Source organism: Trichechus manatus, unplaced genomic scaffold, assembly GCF_000243295.1.
Source record: "Trichechus manatus latirostris isolate Lorelei unplaced genomic scaffold, TriManLat1.0 scaffold00052, whole genome shotgun sequence".
NCBI classification, from domain to species: domain Eukaryota; kingdom Metazoa; phylum Chordata; class Mammalia; order Sirenia; family Trichechidae; genus Trichechus; species Trichechus manatus.
In genome coordinates this window covers 16,720,831-16,727,658 of record NW_004443988.1, presented here as the reverse complement: position 1 = coordinate 16,727,658, position 6,828 = coordinate 16,720,831, and the positions used below count along the sequence as shown (strand labels likewise).

The following is a 6,828-nucleotide window of genomic DNA, read 5'->3' as shown; positions in this document are numbered from 1 at the left end:
GTTTACTTACTAAACTGTAGTGAACAGTTTCACCAAACCCAGGTAAAATTGTTCACTACAGATTAGTAAGTAAACACAACTCACCCCATGGATACCTTGCTTATTGGGTGATCTGTCCCTGCCCACAGCTGACATTTATTCAACAGCTATTATGCACTGGATTCTTCATGGGCTGAGGATAGAGAAATGGGCAGGACACAGTCTCTGCCTTCAAAACAATTCACAGTCTTACAGGAGGCAGCCAAGGAAGTGAATATTATGGTATGTCACATTGTGGAGGCATATTACAAGCTGCTTAGAGAACAGCAGATTGTTCTCAAACCCTGTGGGGATTTAAGGGCCTTCCAGATGCTTTGTAGGGGAGATGATGCTTGGGTTGAGCCTGTAAGAAATTAGAAATTAGTTAGAAAGATGGGAAGAACAAGCACAGAGAGAACATCATTGCATTATTAATTCTATCCCATATATCTCTTAAATTCATTCCACTATCATCCCTTTTCTTTTTCAGAGCAATCTTTTAAAAATGTACATTGAATCATGTTACCCCTTTGCTTAAAAACAATCAACAGTTTCTAACTGCACTTAGAATAAACTTCCTTCCTACGAGCTACAAGGTGACTGCATGATTTGACGTGGGGCTACCCCTTCATCTTCCCCTCGTACTGTTTCCCCACCTGACTATACTCCAGCTACACTGGCCTTTATTCAATTCCTTAAACTTGAGGTCTTTCTTACCTTCGAACTTGTGCATGTTCCTTCTGTCTGGATGCTCTTTACCTCCAATACTCACCTGGAAGAATCAACCTTTGTGTCTCAGCTAAAATGCCACCTTGTCAGAGAGGCTCTCTTGGACACTAAAGAAGCCCCTGCCCCCTTTAGTCTCTATCTCAATGTTCTACTTTTTGTTTTCCCTTTTCCTAGCATGTATCACAATTAGTAATTATTTTTGTTTATTTACTTGGCTTTTTTTTCTTTCTTGTAGGGAGGGGTTGTAATTTTTATTTGTTATCATCAGTAGGCCATCAATCACACAAGGCCTTGGGTCATGTTGCCTTATTCATTATTTATTCCTAGATCATGGCACAGTGCCTGGCATATAGTAGGTGCCCAAGAAATATTCACTGGCTGAATTAAGCAAAGGCAAAGGGACTTGGGAACACATTCCATGTAGGAGCTATAGTCATTAATTGCAGTGCAACTATGGGAATGGGTGTCAAGATATGAGACTGAAGACGTGGGCAAGGACCAGGTTGTGAAGTATCTTATATGTCATTCAGAGTGGTTAGGGCACCATCTTAAAAATGGTGGGTAGCCGCTAAAGAATTTTAAAGCAGTGAGTGTCTAGATACATAATGAGGTTTTAGTGTTTTGTACGGTCACCCATGTAAGAAATGTACTCTTGGGAAGATAGAATGCTCAGCAATTATGCAGTCCCTGCCCTGTGTGCTTCTGTGGGATTTTCAAAGGAAATGCTGCATTCTGCCGTTGGCCTAACCACAGAAACTACTTACTGTTCCTTGCCAATCACTAACTATATTATTGCTTTTTTTATTTTCTCTTACCAAGGGATGACTTTGGGGAAGGGGGTAAACAGGGCAACTTCTGATCTCATTTGTTAAATGGTGACAAGAATTTAAGAGGAAATGTGACTGTTGTACACTATTTTCTGCCTTCCATTCCCACCTGAAACATAAGAAAAAACTTATATGTAATCATTTGTCATCTTCACACTGTGACAAACCCTTTCCATATTTTTACTACCAAAACACTGTAAAGTGTACAAAATGCACATGATATAGTGAAGGTTTTATGATGCTTTTCAAACCATCTCTATTGCAAAAGAACCAAGAAGGCTGTCTCCCAAGATATATTTGTGCAAGGGTTGGGATAACAGCAATATAGTCTGGATTCTTCCTCTGCCCAACCCCCAATTATTTGGCCACTGGGTAGCTTTTCATTATTTGAACTGAAAATGTCTTTTTGATTAATTTATACAAGTTTTACTTAGGAAAGACATCTGCTTCAAGAGTTTTCTGGGAAAAACAATATGTTGAATCTGAAAAAAAATATTTTCACTGGGCAATATTTATCAAAAAGTAAATGACAAGACAGTCATATATGAATGACCTGAGTTGATTCCCTTTATATCTTTGAAATGTAACTGGTATAGAGTAATTGAGAAGTGCTATCTAAAAACCTGCTTGTTTAAACCAAGACCACAAGACTTCCTCAAGACAGCAATATGAGAATGACTAAAGATAGCAAATATTATACCAAAAAACAAAACCCATTGCCGTTGAGTGGATTCTGACTCATAGTGACCCTATAGGACAGGGTTTCCAAGGCTATAATCTTTATGAAAGCAGACTGCCACATCTCTCCTGCAAAGTGGCTGGTGGGTTTGAACTGTTGACCTTTTGGTTAGCAGCTGAGTGCTTAACCACTGTGCCGCTAGGGATCCTTAGCAAATATTACACCACCCCTGTATTTAATTCCTGGTAATGAATTGTAGTTAATTTTTCCTTTCTGCTTTTTATGCCATTTTTAAAAGGAATTCTACCAATAGCTTCATTTTCTATCAAATTTAAACAGAATTATCAGACAGAAGATTTTACTTTTAGACAGATTTTATTAGCTACTAACAGCTTTTATATCTTAAAAAAACCCAAACCCAATACCATCAAGTCGATTCCCACTCATAGCGACCCTATAGGACAGAGTAGAACCGCCCCATATGGTTTCCAAGGCTGTAAATCTTTACGGCAGCAGACTGCCACATCTTTCTCCAGTGGAGTGGCTGGTGGCTTTGAACTGCTGACCATTTGGTTAGCAGCCAAGCTCTTAACCACTCTAATACCTCTGCTCTCCCTATCAGAATCTGAACAGTCCCAGAGAGAATCCACAAATAAACTCTACTTCCCTTTTCCAGCCTGGCTCCCGAAACTGAGAACATTCGAGAAACTGTTTTTTTTTTTTTTGGAGGGAGGGTGTGGATATCTTTTTATCTGGCTCTGTTCTTTGGGGCATGACAACACAGCTTTGCTCTTGGTTGTCTTATCCAGATGCTCCTGCCAGACACGTGAAAAAGAAAACCCTCCTGTATGCAAAGCTAGAGAAATCCAGTATCAAAGTATGGGACTTTATCAGGGCAAAGTTGCATATAGGAGCACTGGTGGCATAGTGGTTAAAAGCTTGGCTGCTAACCAAAAGGTTGGAAGTTCAAATCCACCAACCCCTTCTTGGAAATCCTATGGGTAATTTGCATATATTTTATTTGAGTTCATATGCATGTTAGATCTTACAGGAGGTTGAATATCTGAATCCACTGGACTATGTAAGACTTTTGCTTCTAGTGCTATTAATTTCTCAGCAACATTTCTGGTACAGCAAACATTTAGCAGCCCTAAAGTAGTTCTCAAAAGATAGCTCACTGTGTGTGTTTCCATCATCACTGAGTATGCTCTTCACTCTGGAAGAGCCTGAAAGTCTACAGCAGGGTAAGTGAGGCAGGGGAGGACAGGAGATCCAGACTTCACTTTCCACTTTCATTTTTCAAGAGCAAACCTGTTATTGTCAAGTAACTCTGAAATTCCACTTTGAGGTGAAACTGAAATTGAGCTCTGAAAACCTCCATTGAACAGCACCAAATTATAGGAGAATTTATGTTTAAATACTAGACACACTCCTTTTCTGATAATTCCTATGGGTGAGGGGGAGGAAGTGTGTGCACAGAGTCTGAGATGGCCATCTAGCCCACGCCTACTCCTGTCCTAACCCCATTGATTCCTTCAACATCGTGGCATTTCATACCCCGGGAACAGAGTTTGCATCTTCTCTTGGCAACTTGTTAAAGGCCCTGTGACAAATATTATTATTAAATTATCTGTACATTTCAACTGTCTAACAAAATTGAATATTTCGATTTTCTAAAAAAAAGACGATGCAATGTTTTATTGAGTTTGAATGTTTGGAATGAAATTGGAAAATACATCATAGATTTCACATCAAAGACATTTCAAGACGGTCATGGAAGAAGGAGAAAATAAGAAGCCTGTGGCTGCCTTGAGAGAAGGAACTATTCAATGCTGATAAATCTCTTTGGAAAGAAGTACCAGAAAATCTGCCATTATAAAATCCTTTTTTAAAGTTATGGCTATGACCCAAATATCTTATTTTTATTATTGATAAATTTTTTAGTATTGATAAATAGAAAATAGAACTTCTTTTAAAATAGTGACTGCTTTTGATCTTGTTTTAGAGCAAGTTACAAGTCTTTGTCAATTAAATAGGCTTTGTGAGGAGGTGTATCCCAGGCTACAAGGATAGCAGAGATAAATAGTTATCTAGGTATGTACTACAGAAAAGGACAGTGCTGGACATTTCCATTGGCCTATCCAGACCCACTCTCCACCCTTCTCCACCCTACTCCGTGCCTTGTAGGGTGATCCATGTGTAAGGCATCAAAAGATGCCTTTGGCCTCTGGTTTACAGTTGATCCCACCAACAGGGTCACTAGTAAGTGGCAGAAGGCAGGAGGAGAGTGAGAATGAGGCATTGTTCCCTCAGCTCCCTCCCTGCCAGGTCATAGTGGGTTGGCTGGGTTTCTCTACTGAAGGCCCAGCTCCTGTCAGGTGGTTCTTTCCATACAGTGACCCCAGTGGGTTCCAGAAGCTACTCCCTTCCCTTATTTCTTCAACACTAGGGTGGTTACTACACCCATTACTGTTAAACTCTGGGTCTTGCACAATTTGTTTACCTAAGCCTTGGCCATACCTTTGAAAACATGTCTTATATTAATCTCAGCTCATTTATGGAGTTTGAGTGTGTCATTTCTTTCCTGCTGATAAAAGACCAGAAGAGCTCATGAAAAAGCACAATCTACTCCTCAGAACGTGGCAGGGTCAAGGTCCTTTTGCACGAAGTATGCTTCTACGTATGTCAGTGGAGGCTTGCGTGTTGGTATGATGCTGAACAGGTTTCAGTGGAGCCTCCGATGAAACCAGACTAGGAGGAAACACCTGAGGATCTACTTCTGAAAACCATCCAGTGAAAACACTATGGATCATAACAGTCTGATCTGAAACTGATCATGGAGTAGAGTGGGACCGGGCAGCATTTCATTCTGAGGGCTGACTCCACAGCAGCTAAAAACAACAACAACATGTTTTCTATAAAAAGAAAAATTGACAATTTATCTTCAAATTCAAGAGTTTATAAGAAGTTCAAGGATGTCTACATTTCTACTGTGGAATAAATTCTTTCTGTGTAAATGGGGAAAAACAAAGAAGAACAGAGAATAAAGCCAAAAGGATATCCAAAGACAATAACTTCCTGTATACTTATTGGTAGACATGTTCAAGAAAGTTGGTTTAGAGGATTTTCAAACAGAGTAGCCTTGGAGAAGGCTGCTTTGCCATGGGTCCTAGGATCTGAGAGTATATGGAGTAAAGAGTAAAAGAGATTTGAGACATTATTTCCGTTTAACCCCTTCCAGTGCTTGATGTCTGCAATGATCACTCTGCCAAAGGATGGCTCAGCCTTTGCTTGCACATTTCTGGGACCTGGGAGCTCACTGTCTCCTGAGGTCACTCACTTGAATGTGCACATATCTAATAATTTAGAAAGCTCTTTTGTCCTTGGAGCCTCAATCTGCCTCCCTGTAGCCCCCAGCCACTGAACCTAGTTCAGCCCTCGAGGCAGCACAGAGTGAGTAGAATCTGTCTTTCCCCTGACAGCGTTCAGAATGTGAAGACGGCAATCATGGTCTCTCTACATTTTTTCATTCCTAAACCTAAATCCCCAGTTCCACGAGGTGGAGGAATTATCATCTGGACACAGAAGATATTTTATTTTATCAAGTCCTGAAATGAATGCTGTGTTTGAGGTGTGAGCTGACCAGATTGGAGTGGCACTATCCATTCCACATTCCAAACACTGTATTGTATATCAACACAGCCTCTGAGTGCATTCCTTTCACAACAGCCCATTACACAAGAAAGCCCCGAAGTGAAAAGGCATGACTTTTAAATATTGGGTTAAGGGAACTTGGAAGACGTTTAAAAATATAAGATGGTGCAGCTGTTGTGGAAAACAGTTCGATAGTTTGTCTGTAAGTTAAAAATAGAGTTACTGAGAGTTCCGGCAAGATGGCGCTCTAGGCAGAAGCACCACGCCATCCCTCCACAGCAAAGATCTGAAAAACTAAGCCAAACAGAGAATGCAACAATCCTGAAACCCTAGAACATCAAATGAAGAGATAAAGAACTCAGCCGAGCACCAAATGGAGTGACAATACTGACAGAGAATGGAGAGTGAGGAAAGATTCATGCAGAGGTCCCCTACCAGCTAACGCAGCGTGGATCCAATATCTTGGACTCCTATTAGAGATCAGCAAATGGCGGTATGAGAAAGCAGCCTCACGAGCGTCCAGTGGGAGACAAAACGCCAGGGTGAAACAAACAAATCTACAATCAATAAACGAGAGAAATAACTACTGAATGACCTGAAAACAGCAAACAATATCAAAACATTTACAAAAACAGGACAGGATGGTTCCAGTAGGCATCCAAATTAAAACACCAGATGACTCTCCTGTGGAACAAATGCACTAGAAGTACCTGATACGGAATTCAAATCTCTAATACTCAGAATTTTCCAAGAACTGAGGCAAAAAGCTGATAAACATGAGAAAAAAATAGACAAATTCATGGAAAATACAAACAGAAAATTGGAAGAATTCAAGAAGATGATGCAGGAAAAAAATGCCAAAATAAATTCACAACTAGAAATTATACAAAAACAACAATTAGAAATCCAAAAGATAAACAA

General features: G+C 40.1%; 1 long non-coding RNA gene across 2 annotated transcripts in view; it reads right to left on the bottom strand.

Annotated features, from left to right (window-relative positions):
* Positions 1 to 240: 240 nt before the first annotated feature.
* The window catches only part of LOC111820813 (uncharacterized), a 24,914-nt gene continuing 18,326 nt past the window's right edge, over positions 241 to 6,828 (bottom strand). Inside the window, exons 2-3 of one of the 2 annotated variants that reach the window (XR_002824326.1) lie at positions 736 to 1,683; positions 241 to 382 (exon numbers count right to left, since the gene is read on the bottom strand). This is a non-coding gene — a long non-coding RNA (uncharacterized LOC111820813). Of the gene's footprint in view, positions 1,684 to 6,828 lie in introns of both variants that reach the window. The other variant, XR_002824325.1, reaches the window with a different exon arrangement.